Source organism: Triturus cristatus, chromosome 3_1, assembly GCF_964204655.1.
Source record: "Triturus cristatus chromosome 3_1, aTriCri1.1, whole genome shotgun sequence".
NCBI lineage: Eukaryota > Metazoa > Chordata > Amphibia > Caudata > Salamandridae > Triturus > Triturus cristatus.
The window spans coordinates 891475455-891499635 of NC_140583.1; the positions used below are offsets into that span (position 1 = coordinate 891475455).

Sequence of the window (24181 nt, forward strand, 5' to 3'; positions counted from 1 at the left end):
ATTAAGTGAAACTACTGGAGTCATTATTTGCACTTAGGACTTATAGCTCACAATTTGTTTTTAAAGTTTGCTAAAAAGTTTTTGTTAATGACTGTGTTTACTACTATTATCAAATACTTGTTGCTTTGGTGTGCTCCATCTCTTACTACAGATGATTATTAATATTGGTAAAATCAATGAAAAATGCTGGGTCTACCTTAAAAATTATATTTATTGTACGGTATATAATGCATTTAACTTGATTTAATTAATTTGTACATAACTTGAAAAAGAGAGAAACTTATCCTCAGTAACCTTCAGAACTACAAACAATGAAGGAGTTATATTCACATGTACTGTTAAACCGGATGGTACTTGGGAGTGTGGTTAAGATGGCAGCAAAGAAGGTCACAGAGTAGAGAGCTCTGCGTTAAAAAAAAGCCACCTAACATCATCCTGCTTGTTATCTGTCCCTCTCCTGTGTTATATAGGGCTGGCGCCAATACTCCCGGTCCCATTTGCCCCAGAGCTGCTTCCCGATGGGCCATGCTTCCAGTGCTGCAAGTGGAGTGCAACACCATAGCCTACCACACATTGAAGCGGCAGTCTTAAGTAGATCTACCTCCTGCCGGTGCCACACAGACCGCCACCTCTGGCCACCACACTCAGGTATGGCATATGGGGCCACATGCATCAAAGTATGGATTTGCGATTCCTTAATAGCGAATATTAAGGATTCGCTATTAAGGAATCGCAAAACCTTATGCATGTAGGTTTCGCTAATAAAATAGTGATTCCTACTCATAAAGGCCACCCTTCTGCACCCCCAAATTTGGGATGTGTGCACATGTGGCGCACACATATGCAATAAGGGCATATGTGTGCGCCACATGGCACTTTGAAAAATGCACTTTTGTGCATTTTTCAAAGTTTTTGAAAATTACCATCAACTTGCAGTTGATGGTAATTAGCATTTCCTAAATGCGAAGTCGCATTTAGGAAAGGCTTTGATGCATCCCAAATAGGGAATCGCAATTTGCGATTCCCTAAAAGCATCTGCAATTTACGTAATCGTAAAATTTGCGATTACCTATATTGCGAATGGGTTTTGGGTTGATGCATCCCAATTGCCTAAATACTGGTCGCAAAGGGGTTCATCCTGCGAATCTGCCCGTTTGTGATCGGTATTTAGGTTGATGCTTGTGCCCCATAGAGCGCAACCTAGAAGGGCACCATATAATGCTCCCCTCTTCTTCGTTAATAGCAGGGACCAGAGGCAGTTGTGACTCCCAATCACTGAGGGAGCATGAGTTGGGAAACACTTTCAGAACCAGCGCAAAAGAACGCTCAACTCTGGGGTTGCTCCCCAACCACACCACCATATGTCCCTGCAGGGGACAGAATAACAGGCCTAAAAAAATCCATTGGGGAAGAGGGACCTGGGTCAGCCCCTCCCCTACCACATAAGTGAGTGAATGAGGCCCACTGTGGACTGAGATTATAGGTGTGAGTAGTCCTCTGCATGCAAGCTATACATAGGTTGACTACCCAAGCTGCCAAATCCCAGTGGTTCCTAGGGGTGCATCTTTGGAGTTTGGCCAACAACTCCCCCCACCACCTTCACCAACAGCTAGGGCAAGGGCAGCTGAAGTGAATAGCCATTGGGTGAGCGGCCACTGGGCGGTTCCCCTACACCATCAGATCACGGGTCAGCTCACTGGAGATTCCTGCCTTATTTCGTGTTGTGCACAACAATCCAGACAGATATGAACCCTTTTGGCTGAGGTAAGCAGGAGAAGCACACCTCAGGGGCCCCCTGAAGGCTAGGGAGTCAGCATTCTCTCTGCTCAATGGCCTGGAAAAGCAGAGGCCAAATAACACTGAACGCCGGACCGATGTTGGAACTTTATCCCCTCTCCCCACCTCCATATACAGAGGCAGGGCCGGTACATGGTATTTGAGGGGGTACTAGACTGGGCAACAATTGGCATGGTGACACTATATTCACCCAACAGTAATCAACAACAATCTCTAGCAAGCTTATCCCCACACTGGTACATGACCTAATGGTGCCAAGTATATGGTGTGGGGACTTTAATTGTGTACATGACTCTTAATTGAACCGGTCACTCCTCCCACTACGGGGTACATTGGCAGCTAGGAACACATGCACCTTCAAAGACTTGCTTTGTGTAGGAAGCTGGTACTCTATATAGTATACTAAAAAGAAGCACAATGTGCAGAGTCCAGAGAATCCCCAAAGGGTATACAGAGGTACACGCAGATCATTTTAACGCTCTTTTTATGGAAGTGTGGGCAAGCAGTTTGGCTTATCAGTGGGTAGTGCTAAGCATTCGTTTTACTGCACTGAGGCAATAAATGAGACACACACTCAAGAATAATTCCAAGACCAATTTATAAAAATAATATTGATTTTCATATCACTTTAAGACCAAGAACACAGTTCTAATGTAAGTACTTTTGGAGTTACGATTTTGCAAAGTTCAGAAAATATATCACTTTTGTGCGCAATCACGCACCATATAAAACAATGGGGAAAAAGCAGGAAAATGCATATACAATCAGACAATGCTTTCACAAAGTTCACATTCATGTTTTAGGTTGATGTCGAGACCAGGCCCAAAGTTCCAGCAGGAGAAGTTTGGGAGTGTCCCGGATCGGGCGGGAGAGATTGCTCAGGCTCTTGGAAGCTGGTGCACAAAGACGAAGGGGGTCACTTAAGGGCTTGGGGACCATGGGAGCACAGCTGGTTAGTCAGTGCTGGGGCTAGTAGGGCTGGGCGCAGAGCCAAAAGGCCAGCCGGGCCTCATGCGTCTGGAGGTCCTCGCAGTCAGGCGATCTTGGGACAACTGGGCCACTCAGGAAATGGGTCTCGGGTGTCTCGAAGTCCCTCAATGGGTGTTTACTTCTGGTGGATTGGGAGTCTGGTGTGGACTCTTCTTCTTGGTGTTTGCCGTTGGGTTTCCGGTACCCGGTTATTGGTACGCTGCAGGGCCAGTGGGTCCTGGTGTCTTCAAACTAGGTTTGGTGCTGCATCAAGGTTGTCGAAGAGGAGCAAGTTGACAAACTGGACTTTATGAGATTGGGCCTGCGGAGTGCAGGAGAGTAATACCATCATTCTAAGAGAGCTTCTTGGTGATTTTTTTAAGGCTGGGGGTGCTGCTGGGTTCTTGAAGTCCTCTCAGGTTAAGGACGACACAGCAGGCAGCGAGTGTAGAGTCCTTGAAGCAGCAGGCAGGGTTTGGCTCCTTTTTCTTCTGCAGCACCGCTTCAGTTCTTGTGCAGTGGGTCTTCTTTGTCCTGGTCTTCTCTTGGCAGTCGAATCTGATGTTCAAGTCATGCATGCCACCTAAATACTGAATTTAGGAGTGTTACAAGGGGATAGGTAGTAGCCAATGAACTCCCTACATTTAGGGTGTCCACACCCTCTAGTGACCACTTTCTGTGGGAAGAGACAATACCCTAGCCCCTTTAGGTTGTTTTTCTACCATCCAAGATAGTGGAATTTCAGGAGAGGGCTTCAAATCGCATGCCCTGCCCTAGGGGTGGGGTAGACTAAGTGAGGACCCTCCTCCAAATCTAACTAATTTTCCCGCTTTTCCTCCCATCAAAAGTGGAGCAGGGAAGGGGGCCTGGTAACTGGAGGTTCCTGGGTTGGATTACAAAAGTGGCATCGCCTTTGAATCCTCCCTTCCGCCTAGGCCCTCCTGTCCTGAAGGAGGTGTGAAGGACCTCCGGCCACAGCAGGCTTTGTCTCTGTCCTCTGAGAGCGCTGGCTCTCACCCCATGAAGTCAGAAACATGTCTGGTGGTGGCAGGGTGGCAAAAACATGTCAGAGACCACACCACTGCTTGGTAGGATTTCCGGGGACCCTCTAAAAGGGTCTCCAGTGTGAATCTAGAAGTAAACCCAACACTGGAATCAGTGAGGATTAATTAAAACATGATGATTAGTACCAATCACCTTAGAAATCAGTGAAATGGAGCTAGGGAACTCGTGTTGACAAGTATCCAGACCATGTACGCCTGATGGCTTCCCTGTGCACTTACAACATCTCAAAATAGACTGGAAATTGTAGGGGCATATCTGCTCATGCTGATATGCCCTCAATAGGATATAGTGCACCCTGCCTTAAGGCTACAGGCCTCCAGTAGGGGTGACTTACCCATACCTTATGCAGTGTACAGGTGGTAAGGCACACAGGGCTGTGTGCCATGTCAACGCTTTGCATTTCATTGCACCAAGACACACAGCCTGCAATGGCAGAGTGCATAGCCTTGGTGAGGGGTCCCTGGGGTGGCACAACCAGTGCTGCAGCCCAGAGGACCCTCTTTGGTACCCATGCCTTAGGTACCAGGGGTAACATTAACTGGGGACTTGCTGAAGTTGTGCCAAACATGGTACAGTGTTTGGGAAAGAGACCTGACACTCGGAAACCTGGTAGCACAGACCCAGTGCACTTACAGTTTGAAATCACATCAGGTATCAGGCAAAAAAGTGGGGGGGGGGGTAGCCATGCTAAAAGAGGCTCTTTCCTACACTCTGGAATAGACGCCTGCATGATATCTGGTGCACAATGCACCCCCATAGAGAAAATATTATTATTTCTCACTGATCCACCGACTGCACACCAGAATTTATATACTCTTCTTTAACTAAAACATGTCTCTCCTACTGAGTACCTGGGCCATAAGCATTCTGACCACAACTCACTTAAGATGACAATACACTGGGGCAAGTGGCGGGCGCTGATATCCATATGGAAACTGCACACACAAGTACTGCAAGATAAGGTGTTCAGCAAAACCATTGGTACAAACATTTCTGTTCTGAGTACAATTGCGGGACTGCCTCGGACAGAGTGATAGATGCCTTTAAGGCAGTCCTACAGGAGCTATACATCAAAATCACTTATGGTGTGAAACTTACATTCCGCACACCTGGAGCTGCCATATGGGATACTGAGGTGCAGGTGGGAGAGGGCATAGAGAATGACAGTAATGTCCGACCCCTAAGAAGATATCACAGAGTCTTGGAGACCAGACTTGGGAAGCTGGACTATGCAGAAAACATAGTTAAATAGCAGAAGGGGCTAGATTGGGACACCTACTGGCATGGTTTTTGCGATCAGAGGGCCCTAAATCCCACATGAACACTATCAGATCCCAAGATGGGGAGATGCTTAATATGCTGGCCGGCATCAACTAAGACTTCCTAGACTATTATAGCTCACTATATGAGGGGATGAGGGGACTGGTGCCCTTCTTTACAGGGATATCTAGATAAGCTGCCAAACCCGAGACTTGAACTTCTACAACACCAAACTCTTGATGACCCGCTGACAATTGAAGAGGTTTGTCTTGTAATTTATCAGATGGTGCACAATAAGACACCTGGGATGGATGGACTTTAGGTTGGGTTCTATTACACCTACAGGACGATATTGGCCCCAAAGCTACTTCAAATGTTTCAGCTGGCCAGAGCCTGTGTCCATGCAAGAAGCGCTAAAAGTGGTCCTTCGGGAGCAAGGTAGAAACCCAATGGAGGTGCGCTCCTATAGGTTGACCTCTTGCCACTCTCAGTCCCCTGAGTGTTATTTGCTGCCCACAGCCCCTGGTGGCCACCTCCCCTGACATACAGAATAACCTGTGTTAGATGACTGTGGGCCTGAAAAAACAAAGAAAAACCATTCTCAACTCCCACATCCCATCGCCAACAGCAACCATCCAGTCGCACACCAATGTGAACTATAATGAATATGTGCTCAAGCTACTCCTCTCCATTCTAATGGAAGGTGTAGGCGGTTACCAGTTCTCAGTTCCAGTAGGCTCGGCTCTGCCCATCCAGCCGAACACAAGTTATAACAGTCAATATAATCCCAGCCATTCCCGGGTCTAAGCAAGTCAAGGTTCACCAACATTCAGTCTACAAATCATCTGCCATTTGAGGGGGGATACCTGGCAAATTGTCTGTGGCAGACATCTGGGTTTAGAGTCTGTACCCTCGGCAGAGTTCTCCAACCCCGCCCCCTCCAAGCTGGGGGGCTGGGCTCGTCTACCCAAACGTATTGCCGCATTCAGCACCGCCTCCTTGCTCCGCTTCTGTTCCCTGAAAGGCTTGTTATACCTCCCTGGTGGGTGCCTGCATTTTGGCTTCCTCTGCAAGGATGGGTATCCTCCTCCCACCTCAGCCCTGTATCCTGAAGAGATGAGCTTGACCATGGTGGAGGACTTTTCAGCCTGGCCGGTTCCAGCAATATTTACTGCAAGCCTTCGTCCATTTGAACTCTGCAAAGGACGCCTTCATCTTCTGGACTGTTTGGGTATAGTCTAGGGGAATCAGGGTTTTCTGGTTGACAACTGTAAAGGTACCTGTCTGCTTTGCCTTTTACAGGATCAAATCTCTGTCCTTGAAATACAGGAGGCGCACCACCACAGGTAGCGGCACCGCCCCTGGGGGAAGTCACCTACCCTGGGCACTCTCTCCACTGCAAAGAACGTCCTGAGATGCCATCAGCTTTCTCAGCCAGTTCTCAAAGTATTGCACCATGTCCCTACCCTCCTCTCCTTCGGAAAGGCCCACCCCCCTTATATAATACCTTCTACTGCAGTTTTCTGTGTCATCTATCCTGACCTCCAGGACACCTATTGCTTCTCTAAGGACCTTCGTTTCCTTATCCCGGCCATACACCGAGCAAGGTCACACAGCGTAGTTTTCCCCGTGCGCACCTTATCCACCAACTTCAATTGGTTGTCTGTCAGCAATCCAAGGTTGACTACAATGGTGCTGATTTTACTCTCAAGTACTTCACGGGTGGTGGTAATGGCTTTGAGTACCTTGTCAGATCAGTTGTCTCTGCCACAGGTTGCTTCCCCCGGGTAGCTCCAGGTATTGCAGCCATTGGCACTTTCAGTTGTAGCGATCTATGGTGGTGCTTGGAGCTCATGGGGGCACCCAAGAAATTATTGCACAGAGCCAGAACTCCTGCTGGCAGCCCAACCCCCAGGGCTGTGGGGCACGCCCAGCAGTGCATGTAGGATCAACACTGTACTGAAGTGTTGCACTGCATGAGGGTAGGGGAGGGGCACAGCGAGAAGGTCACCAGCCATCTCCAAGGCCCATATTCACTGCTGAGCAGAGTGTTTCCATCATCGCACTCCGTGGTCTGGGTCTCTGCTGCCTCCATTCCTTTCACTGAATCTTCACTGCCTCCCTGCGCTGCACAGCAGGCCTCATGGTCTCGCCCTGGTTGTGCTCATTTCACCCAGCATGGTTCCTCCACTAGACGCCGCTCCTCAAGCACTCACTGCTGGTGCCTCTACTTGCAGCCAGTCCCCGCAACAGTCGAGGATCCGTGCTGCACCTCTTCATTGGGGCAGGGCCAGCTGACCACTGATGCCTCCCTGTTGCTGCGAAGCCCCAGTGCTCGATGCCGCCATCTTGATATCGTCCACAGCCGGATATCAATGCGGAGCGCTGTGGTCACAGGCGGCTTGTCCGATATTCCTGCAGAAGTCCCTTGGATCTCAGGCCTCTCCGGCGGGGATGGTGCCAAACTATGGGCCCAAGGGGGGCCCGATTCAGGAAACATGTTGAGCGGCCAGGCGGGACCTCAGAGCAGCGCAACTTCACTCCATAGCTGTCAGGCCACACTCCATGTCTGAGCCCTATAGAATACCCACTTCGCTAATAGGTTAGTTAGCGGGAAGCAAAGATTTAAATTCATAGCATGGTTTCTAATACAGCAAACATGTTATCTAAAAGTATGCAAACATTTGTAGAGTGGTATGAGGACACTGATTAAGTGAAACTACTGGAGTCATTATTTGCACTTAGGACTTATAGCTCACAATTTGTTTTTAAAGTTTGCTAAAAAGTTTTTGTTAATGACTGTGTTTACTACTATTATCAAATACTTGTTGCTTTGGTGTGCTCCATCTCTTACTACAGATGATTATTAATATTGGTAAAATCAATGAAAAATGCTGGGTCTACCTTAAAAATTATATTTATTGTACGGTATATAATGCATTTAACTTGATTTAATTAATTTGTACATAACTTGAAAAAGAGAGAAACTTATCCTCAGTAACCTTCAGAACTACAAACAATGAAGGAGTTATATTCACATGTACTGTTAAACCGGATGGTACTTGGGAGTGTGGTTAAGATGGCAGCAAAGAAGGTCACAGAGTAGAGAGCTCTGCATTAAAAAAAAGCCACCTAACATCATCCTGCTTGTTATCTGTCCCTCTCCTGTGTTATATAGGGCTGGCGCCAATACTCCCGGTCCCATTTGCCCCAGAGCTGCTTCCCGATGGGCCATGCTTCCAGTGCTGCAAGTGGAGTGCAACACCATAGCCTACCACACATTGAAGCGGCAGTCTTAAGTAGATCTACCTCCTGCCGGTGCCACACAGACCGCCACCTCTGGCCACCACACTCAGGTATGGCATATGGGGCCACATGCATCAAAGTATGGATTTGCGATTCCTTAATAGCGAATATTAAGGATTCGCTATTAAGGAATCGCAAAACCTTATGCATGTAGGTTTCGCTAATAAAATAGTGATTCCTACTAATAAAGGCCACCCTTCTGCACCCCCAAATTTGGGATGTGTGCACATGTGGCGCACACATATGCAATAAGGGCATATGTGTGCGCCACATGGCACTTTGAAAAATGCACTTTTGTGCATTTTTCAAAGTTTTTGAAAATTACCATCAACTTGCAGTTGATGGTAATTAGCATTTCCTAAATGCGAAGTCGCATTTAGGAAAGGCTTTGATGCATCCCAAATAGGGAATCGCAATTTGCGATTCCCTAAAAGCATCTGCAATTTACGTAATCGTAAAATTTGCGATTACCTATATTGCGAATGGGTTTTGGGTTGATGCATCCCAATTGCCTAAATACTGGTCGCAAAGGGGTTCATCCTGCGAATCTGCCCGTTTGCGATCGGTATTTAGGTTGATGCTTGTGCCCCATAGAGCGCAACCTAGAAGGTAACCATATAATGCTCCCCTCTTCTTCGTTAATAGCAGGGACCAGAGGCAGTTGTGACTCCCAATCACTGAAGGAGCATGAGTTGGGAAACACTTTCAGAACCAGCGCAAAAGAACGCTCAACTCTGGGGTTGCTCCCCAACCACACCACCATATGTCCCTGCAGGGGACAGAATAACAGGCCTAAAAAAATCCATTGGGGAAGAGGGACCTGGGTCAGCCCCTCCCCTACCACATAAGTGAGTGAATGAGGCTCACTGTGGACTGAGATTATAGGTGTGAGTAGTCCTCTGAATGCAAGCTATACATAGGTTGACTACCCAAGCTGCCAAATCCCAGTGGTTCCTAGGGGTGCATCTTTGGGGTTTGGCCAACAACTCCCCCCACCACCTTCACCAACAGCTAGGGCAAGGGCAGCTGAAGGGAATAGCCATTGGGTGAGCGGCCACTGGGCGGTTCCCCTACACCATCAGATCACGGGTCAGCTCACTGGAGATTCCTGCCTTATTTCGTGTTGTGCACAACAATCCAGACAGATATGAACCCTTTTGGCTGAGGTAAGCAGGAGAAGCACACCTCAGGGGCCCCCTGAAGGCTAGGGAGTCAGCCTTCTCTCTGCTCAATGGCCTGGAAAAGCAGAGGCCAAATAACACTGAACGCCGGACCGATGTTGGAACTTTATCCCCTCTCCCCACCTCCATATACAGAGGCCTAGGCCCTCCTGTCCTGAAGGAGGTGTGAAGGACCTCCGGCCACAGCAGGCTTTGTCTCTGTCCTCTGAGAGCGCTGGCTCTCACCCCATGAAGTCAGAAACATGTCTGGTGGTGGCAGGGTGGCAAAAACATGTCAGAGACCACACCACTGCTTGGTAGGATTTCCGGGGACCCTCTAAAAGGGTCTCCAGTGTGAATCTAGAAGTAAACCCAACACTGGAATCAGTGAGGATTAATTAAAACATGATGATTAGTACCAATCACCTTAGAAATCAGTGAAATGGAGCTAGGGAACTCGTGTTGACAAGTATCCAGACCATGTACGCCTGATGGCTTCCCTGTGCACTTACAACATCTCAAAATAGACTGGAAATTGTAGGGGCATATCTGCTCATGCTGATATGCCCTCAATAGGATATAGTGCACCCTGCCTTAAGGCTACAGGCCTCCAGTAGGGGTGACTTACCCATACCTTATGCAGTGTACAGGTGGTAAGGCACAGAGGGCTGTGTGCCATGTCAACGCTTTGCATTTCATTGCACCAAGACACACAGCCTGCAATGGCAGAGTGCATAGCCTTGGTGAGGGGTCCCTGGGGTGGCACAACCAGTGCTGCAGCCCAGAGGACCCTCTTTGGTACCCATGCCTTAGGTACCAGGGGTAACATTAACTGGGGACTTGCTGAAGTTGTGCCAAACATGGTACAGTGTTTGGGAAAGAGACCTGACACTCGGAAACCTGGTAGCACAGACCCAGTGCACTTACAGTTTGAAATCACATCAGGTATCAGGCAAAAAAGTGGGGGGGGGGGTAGCCATGCTAAAAGAGGCTCTTTCCTACACTCTGGAATAGACGCCTGCATGATATCTGGTGCACAATGCACCCCCATAGAGAAAATATTATTATTTCTCACTGATCCACCGACTGCACACCAGAATTTATATACTCTTCTTTAACTAAAACATGTCTCTCCTACTGAGTACCTGGGCCATAAGCATTCTGACCACAACTCACTTAAGATGACAATACACTGGGGCAAGTGGCGGGCGCTGATATCCATATGGAAACTGCACACACAAGTACTGCAAGATAAGGTGTTCAGCAAAACCATTGGTACAAACATTTCTGTTCTGAGTACAATTGCGGGACTGCCTCGGACAGAGTGATAGATGCCTTTAAGGCAGTCCTACAGGAGCTATACATCAAAATCACTTATGGTGTGAAACTTACATTCCGCACACCTGGAGCTGCCATATGGGATACTGAGGTGCAGGTGGGAGAGGGCATAGAGAATGACAGTAATGTCCAACCCCTAAGAAGATATCACAGAGTCTTGGAGACCAGACTTGGGAAGCTGGACTATGCGGAAAACATAGTTAAATAGCAGAAGGGGCTAGATTGGGACACCTACTGGCATGGTTTTTGCGATCAGAGGGCCCTAAATCCCGCATGAACACTATCAGATCCCAAGATGGGGAGATGCTTAATATGCTGGCCGGCATCAACTAAGACTTCCTAGACTATTATAGCTCATTATATGAGGGGATGAGGGGACTGGTGCCCTTCTTTACAGGGATATCTAGATAAGCTGCCAAACCCGAGACTTGAACTTCTACAACACCAAACTCTTGATGACCCGCTGACAATTGAAGAGGTTTGTCTTGTAATTTATCAGATGGTGCACAATAAGACACCTGGGATGGATGGACTTTAGGTTGGGTTCTATTACACCTACAGGACGATATTGGCCCCAAAGCTACTTCAAATGTTTCAGCTGGCCAGAGCCTGTGTCCATGCAAGAAGCGCTAAATGTGGTCCTTCGGGAGCAAGGTAGAAACCCAATGGAGGTGCGCTCCTATAGGTTGCTATCCCTCCTTAACACTGAATGTAAGCTCCTCTGGAAGGTCATTGCAAATAGACTAATGCCATATCTTACTATGCTGATCCACCATGACCAGGACGGCCTAATTTCAGGGAGGAATACATTCCTCAACTTGAGACGCCTTTTCCGTCTCATGGAGGAAAACCCTCAAATGAATGCCCACTTACAGCCTTATCTCTAGACACAGAGAAGGCTTTCAACACTGTGGGGTGGCTTTACCTACTGGAAGCATTAAAGCGAATGGGAATGGGGCCTTTGATATTGTGTTGGATAGGCCTTCTGTACACGAATTCGGTGGCCGAGATTTGTATGGGCAGGGAGATCTCTGAAGCCTTTAGAGTATGCCGGGGTACCAGGCTGGGCTGCCCGACTATATTTGCTCTAGCAATTGAGCACATGGCGGGCCTCTTTCATTTGTGGGGTCCACAATGTGGGATCCCGAGTGGTAACGCCTGGGAAGCAATCTCACTCTACGCAAATGATGCACTGGTGTACCTGCGAGATGTATGCAGGGACATCCCACAGGTGTTAGCGACGCGGGATGACATTTGGGACTCCCAGACCAGGAATCAGAGGCTCTGCCTTGTACAGACCTGGAATGGCAGCCTGACAACTTCCGATATCTGGGGGTAAACATCTATCACTCCAGGGATGACCTTGTACAGGGGAACCAGGGGGCGGTGGTGGCTGGTATATGCAGCTCCTTGAACTTCTGAGGCTCCCTCCCGCTGTTGCCAATGGGCAGAGTCGCAATAACCAAAATGCTGGTGCAACCTAGACTGGCATACAATTTTCACCACTATGTTTACCTGCCCAGATGCTTTTTCAAGGACCTGAACAGTGTGACAAGAGAGTAGCACTTTACAAACTATATACCCTTTTAGAATGTGGGGGTTGGAAGCAACTAGCTACAGGCTTTATTAAGCAGCAGCTCAACTACAATGGCCTATACAATGGCTTTCAGATGCCCCTGTCTCTGAAAGGCTCATTAATAGGTGGGACATGGGGGGCTGCAAGTTAGCTGATTGGCTGAAGATGCTCTGTGGGATGCATAGTCAGGGCATCCAAATGCTGCTTACACACATACATCCAGCCTAAACATAACTCTTTGCTTTACTTGCCAAACCTTCCACTATGACAGCTCCCATGTTTCTGTAGAGTGGCCAAACACCACAACACTAGATTGTGGACAGAGGCAGGCCTCTCTGCGTTGTGCGAGCTATACATACACAAAACCCTGTTGACCTTACTGGAGATTAGGGAGCACTACAACATAGAAGAGGGGCGGCACATGATTTGCAGCGCACTGAAGACCACAATCAGGACATTATGGGAGCTGGAGCAAACTGAATTTGAACCTTCTTTACCTTTGCAGATATGGCTCAGTCACGGTAATAACATAACATAACACATGTATTTGCAAAGCGCATATATCACCCAAGAGTATCAAGGCACTGAATAACAGATGTTTATTGTTACCCAACGGTACTCATTTTATTGACCTCAGATGGATGAAGAGCTGAGTGGACCTACCGGGGATTTGAACCTTTGACCATGAGGTAGTACACAGGTCCCTACAGTGGGCCCATTAGTCCACTAAGGTACCAGACCTGGCATGTAATGACAGCTGGGCAATCACAATGATATACAGGGAGCTGCTAGGTGCCTGTACCACTAGATTCCCCATCCTAAAGGACAAATGGGCCCAATCCATGGGCCAAAAAAGTATGGACAGACAATGGTCCATCGCAATGGCATATGTCCAAAAAGTAATCAGAAAGCCCTGCCTGAAATACACCCAATTTAACAATCTACATAAGACTTCCTTCACCCCTCTACAAATTCATTGCATGTTCCCTTGTATCATTCCTAAAAGCTCACGATGATCGTGCCCAATGGCGAACTTCTTCCACAAGGTGTGGGCCTAACTGGCGATTGGGCAATTGTGGTCAGAAGAAATACCGCTATTGACATGTATTAAGGATGCATTACAAGTCGGACCTTACTGGTCGACACCTGCATTCTGCCACAAACACGCAAGAACAAATATGTCACAAAATTCATTGTCGTAGCTTTTGTCTTAGTAAAGCGTTGTATAGCAATGGCATGGAAATCCTCAGTCGCCCGCTCGATACCACTTTGCCTGGGCGATCTTGCTAAGTGGGCAACTGGAGAAGTCATGACCTTGAGCTTGCTGCCTGTATGACAGTGGTACATGCCACAGTAGTTTGCCTGGGAAGCATATCTACAAACATTAACAGTGAAAATAAACAACAGACTGCAGAGAGTGCCCACGTTCCCCCATCAACCCCAGAACCAATAAATATGGACTGATACCCCTCTAATGCCACAAGCGAATAGAGTATGTGCTATACCACATTAGACCTGCACATCTGCCTTCTCCCCCGCCCAGCTTCAGACTTAGGCAATAATGTCATTATCCTCCCTTGTATTGCTCTCAAGAACTCCCTATAGTGATAGATACTAAAAGGTGTGGAGGCAGTATGCCTTTCTCGCAGTAGATGCTAGGTCGGTTTCACAGACACACCACAGCATGTTCTAGCCCCAGTTGGGCAACATTATTTTTTTCAACTAGTCTAGGTTTAATTTAATGGATTATTTGTAAGTGATGTGCAGTATTTCTAAGCACTACAGGTATTCAATGCTGCACTATTGGTTACAGTTGCAGACATTGTGTGCCTATCTGTATTGAGGACATGCTCATTTTTATTGCTGTACTGTTCATGCTTGTTCGATTACAATCTTCTGTGCACTTTATAACTCAATAAAAAACCATTGAGAAAAAACCCTGACCTTGATAGACAAGTGTAAATAGAAACATTACTTAAATGGCGATGGATGCTCACCCACCCACAATAAATCAATTCCAAGGGGAGTAGAAAGATGTGTTGCTGAATTAGGTGGAAAATGTTAAAACCACCACCTCAGCAAACAACAACCTACATTCAGCTTCAAAATGTACTAAGGAATAGATTCAAAGTAGATAGTTGTGAACTGTGGACAGAAACAGACAATGTAAGATCACAAAGTACATAAGATGGTGTATTGACTTTGATTTATGAGCAGAAGAGCAGTAGAGGGGATGTGAATAAGGAATATTGGGTTGGCACTGCAAAGAGTAAGGTTTCTAACAAGTTTGCCCATGTTCATACAACTTTTCACAAAAACAGTTTTTTAATGGAAGTTATCACACTCAGCTTCCCGTGAGAGCTGAATGGTTTCTGAAGCTTTTCTGTTTTCAGTTTCTATTTGTTGTGAGTCTTGGTAGGGCTGCTTTAGATTTTTCAAAATGTTTTCAGGAATTGTAAAAAATCTGTGGTTATCAGTTTGTGCTATTTTCTTTCTGTAAACTTCCATACAGAAGGAGTTCTTCAAGTACCTAAAGTGAATTTGGCTCTTAATTCTTTCCCTCATTCATTCCACATTCTTCCTTCTTTTTTTCCATTTTCTAAATTTCTTCTCTCAACCTTTTTGTTAAATTCGTCCAAACAAGTAACTTTTTTCCCTCACCTACCTTCCTCTCTCATTTTCTAGCAAGCACATTTCTCTTTCCAGAGGTCCACTCCCACTGTGTATCTAGAATTTTCATAGATAAAGCTACGTTTGCAGCTCATTCAGATTTGATTGCAACAAATAAATGATGACTGATGACCATTTAAAACATCTTCCTTCTGCTCTATTTTTCACGCAACTGGCAAAGACCGATTGAATGAAGGACTATTACCTATCAAATGTGATATAAATTCAGATGTGCTTGGTGCTCTGTTATTGCAAGACAGTTTCACATTGCCCTGTCCTTTGCTTTGAGATACCAGGAAAGGACTGGGTATTAGCTCAATAAATGTGGTATTAGGGGGCGTGGTTTGGCACCAGCCATGATGGCGGCTTAACTCCTCGGCTCCGTCTGGGCACGCGATAAAGCCCTCTATATCCACCACTTATCCTGCAGCTGGAGAGGGGATTTGACCGGCGCTGCTCTACCGGTCAAGTACTGAAGCAGGAGGAGTATCTATGGCCCCTGATGGTGCAGTGCCCTGATCGCGGCAAAGACGGGCCCTGTCTGAGTATGGTGGCGAGCGCCGAGGGGAAAGGGGGCGGAGTTGTGTAATCTGCCAGCCCAGACGCCGATCGAGCAGCCCAGGATCCTCGCTACTCGAGACCCGGGCTACAAGGCCTGTGATAGCTGCTGAACGCGGAAGGCATGGTAAGAGGCCCAGGGGCACTACACTCCACGAGCCACCGACGGCACACCCCTTGTGACCTGAGCTGGGCTGGATTGTTCCATACAGGCGATCACTGCATGGTGCCGGTGAATTCGTATCTGTGCAGCCGAGCGGGGGGTGCTCGGTGAGTGGATCCTGCGAGGGAGTGTGCAGTATTCAGGAGCATCATCTGTGGGCCCCCCTCCCCTTCTCGGAGCTAACGAGACGCACTTCCCCTGGCCAACACCTGAGGCGTCTGATCCGGACCTGCTTCGGCTTGGGCTCTGCAGTCCGAGGCCCGAACTCAGTGGAAGGCGCCAGACCTGGGGTGCAATTACGGACGACGTCGCTGACTGTGGGCTGTGACCTCTGCCGAGACCGATTGCGGAGGTGAGGCCGGGTGAGGTGTGGTGGACAGGGGGGTCTTTTAAGATTGGACCAAGGAAACTCCCGGGCACCCCCACGAAGCTCCTATTTTATCGTGGCCACGGCTGGGAACGGTTGGCGCAATTAGGGCCAACTCAGACACTTAACTGAAACCAATGCAGACAACGCGGGGCCCCGATCCGAATAATTGTCCACCAGAAAATATCCTGAAGTGACTGAATCCCTCTACCTCACCCATCCCTTCTCTGGGTTTCAAGAGCTGCAGGTAGACTACCTAGTGGCATACAAAGAAGGAGAGGCTGCATCTTTGGATTGTGTGCCTGTGGCACCCGGAAGATCGTGCCAAGCCAGGGTGGTGATACGAGGTGACCGAAGGGGGTGGGAAAGCGACTATCTGTCCCCCGCTAGAGAGATCTCCACTATGACTAAACCAAAAGGGGCCCCGGCCACAGTCCAATCTAACAAACTGGATAAATACGCTGTCCCGCAACAACTGAACTCCGAGGAGGGGGCACATGGCGACAAACCGGCAGGAGAAGAGCCATCCCTTAGCTCCATCATGGCGGCAATCCAATCGGTGGGCATTAACCTAGAACCGAAAATTGACAAGGTCACAATTGAGATGAACTTAATGATGGCGGACATGCGGAAAACCTCAGTAAGGGTTACACTGACCGAAGAGAATATAGGGGAGCTCCAATTCGCAGCACGCAAGCTGGAAGAGAATGTGCAGAAGCTGGCACACCAACACAAGCTGATGGCGTTGCAGCTGGATGAACTGCAATAACATTCATGTGGTGGGAGTGCCAAAGGGAGCGGAGGGCCCCAGTATGGACCTCTTCTTTGAAGATCTTATTCTAAACCACATTAAACCCAAGAGACTGTCTCCTCTGTTCTCTGTCGAAAGGAGCACAGATCTCCGATCCCTAAGCCTAAACCGGGGCCCCCCTCACGCCAATTACAGTGCGAATCCTAAACTTCCAAGATTGGGACGCAATATGCAGGCAGCCAGAGTGAGAGGCGACCTTCCCTACGAGAACGCAACAGTTCGGTTCTTCCCGGATTTTACTCTGAAAGTGCAGCAGGAGAGGCGCACATTCGACGGGGTGAAACGTGCCCTTTGGGAGAAAGGACTTAAATACATGATGTTCTTCCCGGCCAAGCTTAAAGTCATAGAGGGCGATAAATCCTTGTTTTTCACGTCACCTGTGGAGGTTCAACAATGACTGGATGGGGGTCGAGCACGCAGAAGGCGAGAACAGACAGACTGGCTTGGGAGTTGCTACCGTAATCTTGAATCTCTGACTTGCAGCACAGAAAGGGCGAGATCGGAGTCCAGATCCAGGAGCTCTTGGTCTGGGAGCCCTATGAGCGAAGCGAGGTGCTCCTGAAAAATGAGGGACTGGACTCATCTCAGGAGTCCGTTACATGATTTGTGCAGGACTCAAGGTACTAGTCAGGGGGCACTGCGCATGCCTAATTGACACTGGAACCCGGGAAATGGCCGAACAGGCCAGTATTGCATATGCTCCAGCTGTCTTCTGGGTGGTTGGGTGGCATTGAGGGCCCGGGGGTGGCTGCTGTCGGGTGGTAGTGTCTAGCAAACCCACATTAGTTCCTTGTTTAATAGGGTGACAGGCGCTCTGCTATTGGAGATGTGGGTAGTTTCAGACCTACAAGGCAGGGTTGCATTCTGTTATGGGTTTTTCTATTGTTTGTTGGGTTGTTTTTGCTTCAGTATCTTTGCTCCGCCATGTGTGGCTCGTGACCTGAGGCACTTCGCTTCACAAGTCACTTGAGGGGGGAGGTGCCCTGATCGGGGGCGGGGTAGGATGGGAGGGGGAAGACAAGCAGGTTTCCCAAATGGCTACCCAAGCAAGACAGCTGAAAATCCTCTCCTGGAAGGTGAACGGTCTAGGAGACAAGATAAAACGTACTATGGCTCTACAATACTTGCGTAGGCACTCCCCAGACATAGTGCTCCTACAAGAGAAACATTTCCAAGGTAGTGAGTATTTGGCACTCAATTATTTTGGTTATACACTCCGGGCCCACGCCGGCTTCACCACCGGGGCACCACCATACTTATTAAAAACTTGGTACCCTTCGTTGTGCACCGTACCTGGTGCGACCACCTGGGACAGTTCACTGCCTTATCTGGGAAATAGGAGGAACAGGTGGAAAATGTGTGTTCGGTTTACATACCCCCACGACTACACGGGATTACACTCCCGACTTTAGAAAGCTTCTTCTGGGCCTACCTCATGGAAACCTAGTTCTTAGGGGGGACATGAACTATACAATATCTCTGGACATAAGGATGTAAACTCCCCCGGGCGCGGGATCCCCGACCTTTACACTCGTGAGAGCATTAGGACTGACGCACCTGTGGAGGTGTCACAACCCCAACTTGTGCCAATTCATACACATCTCTGCAGCCCATGTGAGTGGATCATGGTTAGACTATATTTTCACACATACAGCCTCGGTGGGGCTATTTTGGGGGGATGCCACAAGGCGAGCGGAATATCAAACCACTCACCGGTAGAGGTGCAGATGTGTGGGCCACGGCGGGATTGGTCTCTCCAGCCAAGACTGGACCCCTTCCTGTTCAGAGACCAGGAATTCAGAGAACAGTTTGAGGAATGCACAGAACAGTACTTTGCCGAAAACGTGGGCTCGGTACGGTCCGACTGTATACTATGGGAGGCATATAAGGTGGTGGCTAGGGACTTCGTACAGGTGACCAGTGGCGCCAGTTGTAAGGGAAAACGCACTCAATGTGAGGCCTTAGAGCGGAAGATACTGACTCTTGAAAGGACACTAGGCCCCGACCCAGTGGGAGGCACCGGACGCGCACATATACTCAGGCTTAAGCAAAACGAACTTAAGGACTTAAAAGAAAACGCTGCTCGCGCCCATGCGCTAGCCATGCAGAGAAAGATCTACGACTTGGGGGATAAGGCCAACAAACTGATTGCCTGGCTCGAAAAGAACCAGGGAAGTCGCAACTGGGTTTCCGAAATATAACGGACACTGGTACACGGGGAGGCACAGGGACAGACTTAGTGGAGGTCTTTGCTGAGTACTACGAGAACATATACCAATCACAGACTACACGGGGGAGGGAGGAGTCCTATGAACTGCTAAAAGATATGACGTTACAGACGCTGGGGAGAGAGGATAGGGAAATGCTGGACTCGGACTTCACCATAGAGGAAGTAGAAAATGCCATACGGGACCTTCAGTCTGGGAAAGGGGCGGGCCCCAATGGGCACCCCACAGAAATGTATAAATGTGTGGCAGGCAAACTCGCTACGCATAAATTTAATATGTTCCTCGGTGCAAGAGAGGTTGGTCAACTCCCAGAGGATCTGCGACCGGCGACCATAGTGGTCATCCTCAAATAAGGAAAACTCCACGATCTCTGTAGCTCCTATCCGCCTATCTCCCTCCTGAACTTTGAGGCCAAGGTATTAGCTAAGGTTATCGCCAATCATCTGAGCCCCGTTATTCAATCCCTAATCCATCCAGATCAGTCTGGCTTCATGCCCCATAGGAGCACCACGCTTAATCTGCGCTGTCTATATGGTGTAATGCAGATCACCCAAGGTCAGATTGATGTGCCTGCCACCCTCGCTCGATGCGAAGATGGCCTTCGACAGCATAGAATGGGCATACTTGTTCGCTATCCTAGATAAAGTCGGGCTGGGCCCTACTCTACAGCAGTGGATACGCCTACTATATTCCACCCCCATGGCACGAGTTTGTGTCAATGGGAATATATCCCAAGCTTTTATGCTTCATCGGGGCACGCGGCAGGGATGCCCGCTGTCACCGATGCTATTTGCATTAGCATTGGAGCCATTAGCGGTATGGATACGGGGGGACCCACTGATAAGAGGCATTGATCTTGGGGGATGCTGGGATGAGCGCATATCTTTATATGCTGACGATATTTTGTTGTATGACCACAGACCTCGACAAACGTTCCATCGTATTATCCATATAATTCAGTCATTCGGCACATATTCTGGATACTGTGTCAACTGGGACAAATCCCTAGTGTTCTGCTAGTTGGTGGGCTCCCACCTCTGACGTTGGTGTGCTCGGATTTGGTACACAATGAGATGCTTAAATATCTGGGCATATGGATAACAAAATCAGAAGAGGAGTTCCTGTGACTAAATGTGAAGGCACAATTAGATCGCCTAAGGGACGACATTGTCCACTGGAGAGTGCTCCTTGTCTCCTTTGCTGGCAGAGGGCTTCTTTTTAAGATGATGGCCCTCCCACGTTTGCTATTTGTAGTTCAGAACACCCCGTATCGGCTACAAGAGACATTCTTCAGCTCGGTTGAGTCCGAACAGCGTAAACTGCTGTGGGGGGGGGGGGGGGGGGGGTTGTTGCAACCCCAGGATTGCACTTCAAAAAATCCACAGAGGAGTATATGATGGAGGTCTAGCCGTCGCTGATCTTAGAAAATACTATTGGACCTCCCAGCTCGTCAATATTAATAGGTGGGTTTTCTTACCGCTTGAGGAGCCAGCGTATAGAGTTGACCGCCTAGCATTGTGCAACGGAAGCTACTTGACAGAGTTGTATTGGAGAGGAAGCGGCAATTCACTCCTCCCGGTGCACACTAGAATGGTCATTGACGTGTAGCATAAGGCAAACAAGATGACTGGATGGGAGGTCAAATTTAGGGAACAGACTCCTCTATGGGAGGGAGATTACCTGGGAGAGCTGAAAGCCTGCAGGGCTTCCAGAAATGGAGCCTTATTGGGACCTGCTGGAGGATGTATGGAAGGGAGGTAAAATGATATACTTTGACATCTTGCGGGAAGGGTTCCAAATGGGGAGGGGAGAATATATTCGATACCGACAGCTGCGCCACACGCTTCACTGACGCCTGAAAGACGGAACTCCGATCACAGAGTATTCACCGCTTGAGGATCGTCTCCTTCTAGACCCCATGATAGATAAAGCAATATCCCTCACATATAAAAATTTGTGAATAACTCCCCAGATTGCATGGGCCCGCTGCGAGAGGCATGGGAATCAGATGTGGGCTTTCTCGAGGATGATGACTGGGCCGAAGCCCTGAAGAGTCCCAGAGACATAGCCATTAGGGCAGGCTTCAGACTTGTCCAGCTCCGTATCCTCCATAGATCCTACGCTTCACGAATGACTCAAGTACGAATGGGTAGCTATATGTCAGATGAGTGTGTCAGAGGTTGTGGTGAGAAAGGCTCCTTCTTCCACATTTTGTGGTCTTGTCCCATAGTTCAAAAGTACTGGGAAGATGTCGCCCGAGTGATGACGGCCGTGGTGGGGGAGGATGTCCCGCTAGAGCCAAGATGGCACATACTGGGAGTAACTGGAGAGACGACGTGGCCTCAATGGGCCAAGACCTGGCTGGCCCTAGCAGGGGGGGTGGCCAAGAGGAATAAAGCCCAGGCCTGGGGAGCAGGGATGGCCCCCATGTTAAAGGCCTGGAAGAAAGACTTGGATTGGTGCCAAGGGGCAGAGCAAGTGATTTATCAGAGTAGGGGATGCCCACGTACAGGAGAAAATATATGGGGGCGTGGGCAAAGTACAGAGGCCAATGGACAATGTCATAAGGAGTTTTACAGAAACTGCCAGGATGACCAGATGTTTGTATACCCCTTGAGTGTATAGATGATAACAGCTAGTAATTGATTTAGATATGTGTTATGCCTTGGGGTGCCGGTGGCAAAAGTTTATTCTGTACAATATCCATGTACATGATGATTATCTGAAGCTTGTTTTTATGTTTAATAAAAAGAATTTAAAAAATGTGGTTTTAGAGTCTAACCTAGGCCTGATCCTACTCGACCTGGTCAAAGGGGAGATGCTTGCTAAGGAATTACATGACATATTTACAATATTTTGGCATACAGCAGCGCCGTAAGCCTCTTAGCTGCGCTGGCCTACATCAAAAGAAAGGGGCAGGATCACAGTGTATCTACAAGATACGGTGCATTCCTGTCCTGTCTGTCAGCACCAGCGTACAAACAGTATCCAAGTGCCAATGCAGGCCCCCTTGCACCATGGTGCAAGGGTGTCTTGTGTTGTTGGCAAGATTGTTTTTGTACACGAAGGGACACCTTCCTACACAAAAACAATCAAAGGAGGCATTTTCCTTGTTCTTTGTGTACAGAAAAATGCAGCACATGAGGAAAGAGGAAGAAACGAGGAGGAATGTAAACATTTCTTCACGTTATACTTGCTTTGGGAAGGCGTTAGTTTTGGCCCTGCCCCAGATTTACTCTATGTTTTAAATCTAGCGCAGTGTCAAAAACCATGGGTGTTGCATTGGAACACCCACAGCAACACCCATTGAATGCCCCTTCCATGCAGATTAAGGCACTGTCTCACTCTATATTTACAAGGCCATGCTTTGCGCACACAGCGCCTCCAGAGCATCACAAAAGTAGTACTCCGGCAGCGTAAAAGTGCTGCAGAGGCATTGTAAATATGGCTCTCATACAGTTAGCTATAAGTCTTTGGTGATAGCAAATTATGCTATGCATAATGAAGCAGCTGATTTAGTTAAAAAACTTCAGGATCTGCAGGATGCCTAAGGTTGTTTGTCTGTGCATTTGACACAAAGAATGACATTTATTTTACAATGTTGTGCCATGCCAGTGGAAGTTGTTTTCTTTCATTTGAAAGGCAGCATAAGGACTGCTAATCTTTTTTTTTTAACCAAAATAATGCCTGGACTGAACTCCTGCTAGGCATGTGTGAGAGTTGCCCAAGGCACTTTATGTTCCATGCAGCATTCATTGTTTGCTTGGGTGCATTGTCTGTATTGAGAGAAAGACAAAGCACTTCTCAATATATTTTCATTAAATATAGAAACCATGGTTTGTACATCTTATTTTTTCGAAAGCCAGGCCTTTTTTCTGCACCATAGGTTCCATACTTTATTGTGACATGGATGAAGTAGGAATGAAAGTTGAATCTTGTGATCCTGAAACAGTATTTTGAACTTATTCCGCTTTGATATGAAGGCTCAGAATGGGTCAATGAACCTCTTTTTGCAATAATTGCACTGTCTGCAGCATCCACCAGAACACCCAGAGCAGTGGCTGCCTATTAATATTTCTGAGAAAAGAGAAATGAGGCTATTACAGCACAATCAAAAAGAATCACAGTCAATAAATCCAAACAACAGTATTTGGCCATGGGTCAGTATAAGCCCGTATCACAATTAGAGTTTCTCCAGCAAGAAAGAGACAATGCAGAGACGTCAATGAATTGTATAAATGACATTAAATCCTCCAATATGTTTTCTTGGTATGCTTTATTTTAATCCCAGATGTATTTAAAGAAATTTTCCCAGCACACAATAGCCGACACGTGTTTCGTCTGACACACAGACTTTTTCAAGGCAAAAATTGGGAATATTGAAGAATACAAATAAACTTTATTAGGCGCGCAATCCTTAGGTACAGCACATCCAAATAAGGGTTGCACTATGGCCCAATTCTATAATACGTGAATTTAATGGTCCAAAATATGACCAAAATCGGAGATTCCAAATTAAACGGACAAAATGGGGAGTAAGGAATAACGAGTCCCCGAGACCAAAAATAAAGTTCACAGAGGCAAGAATTAAGTAAGTTCAGTGCCAGTGAGCTGTAACCGGACCATATCGTAGGGAAACTGTGATAGGTTAACACCTACTAAGAATGAGTTCCTTGCCACATTCTGGTTCACGACGTACACACGTCTCTTATTAGGTGTTAACCTATCACAGTTTCCCTACGATATGGTCCGGACCATTAAATTCGCGTATTATAGAATTGGGCCATAGTGCAACCCTTATTTCGATGTGCTGTACCTACGGATTGCGCACCTAATAAAGTTTATTTGTATTCTTCAATATTCCCAATTTTTGCCTTTAAAAAGTCTGTGTGTCAGACGAAACACGTGTCGGC

At 47.7% G+C, this 24181-nt stretch overlaps 1 protein-coding gene across 1 annotated transcript in view; it reads right to left on the reverse strand.

Annotated features, from left to right (window-relative positions):
• Positions 1-24181, reverse strand: part of LOC146861242 (sodium channel protein type 2 subunit alpha-like) — a 784117-nt gene that overhangs the window by 204530 nt on the left and 555406 nt on the right. The window lies entirely within an intron of this gene.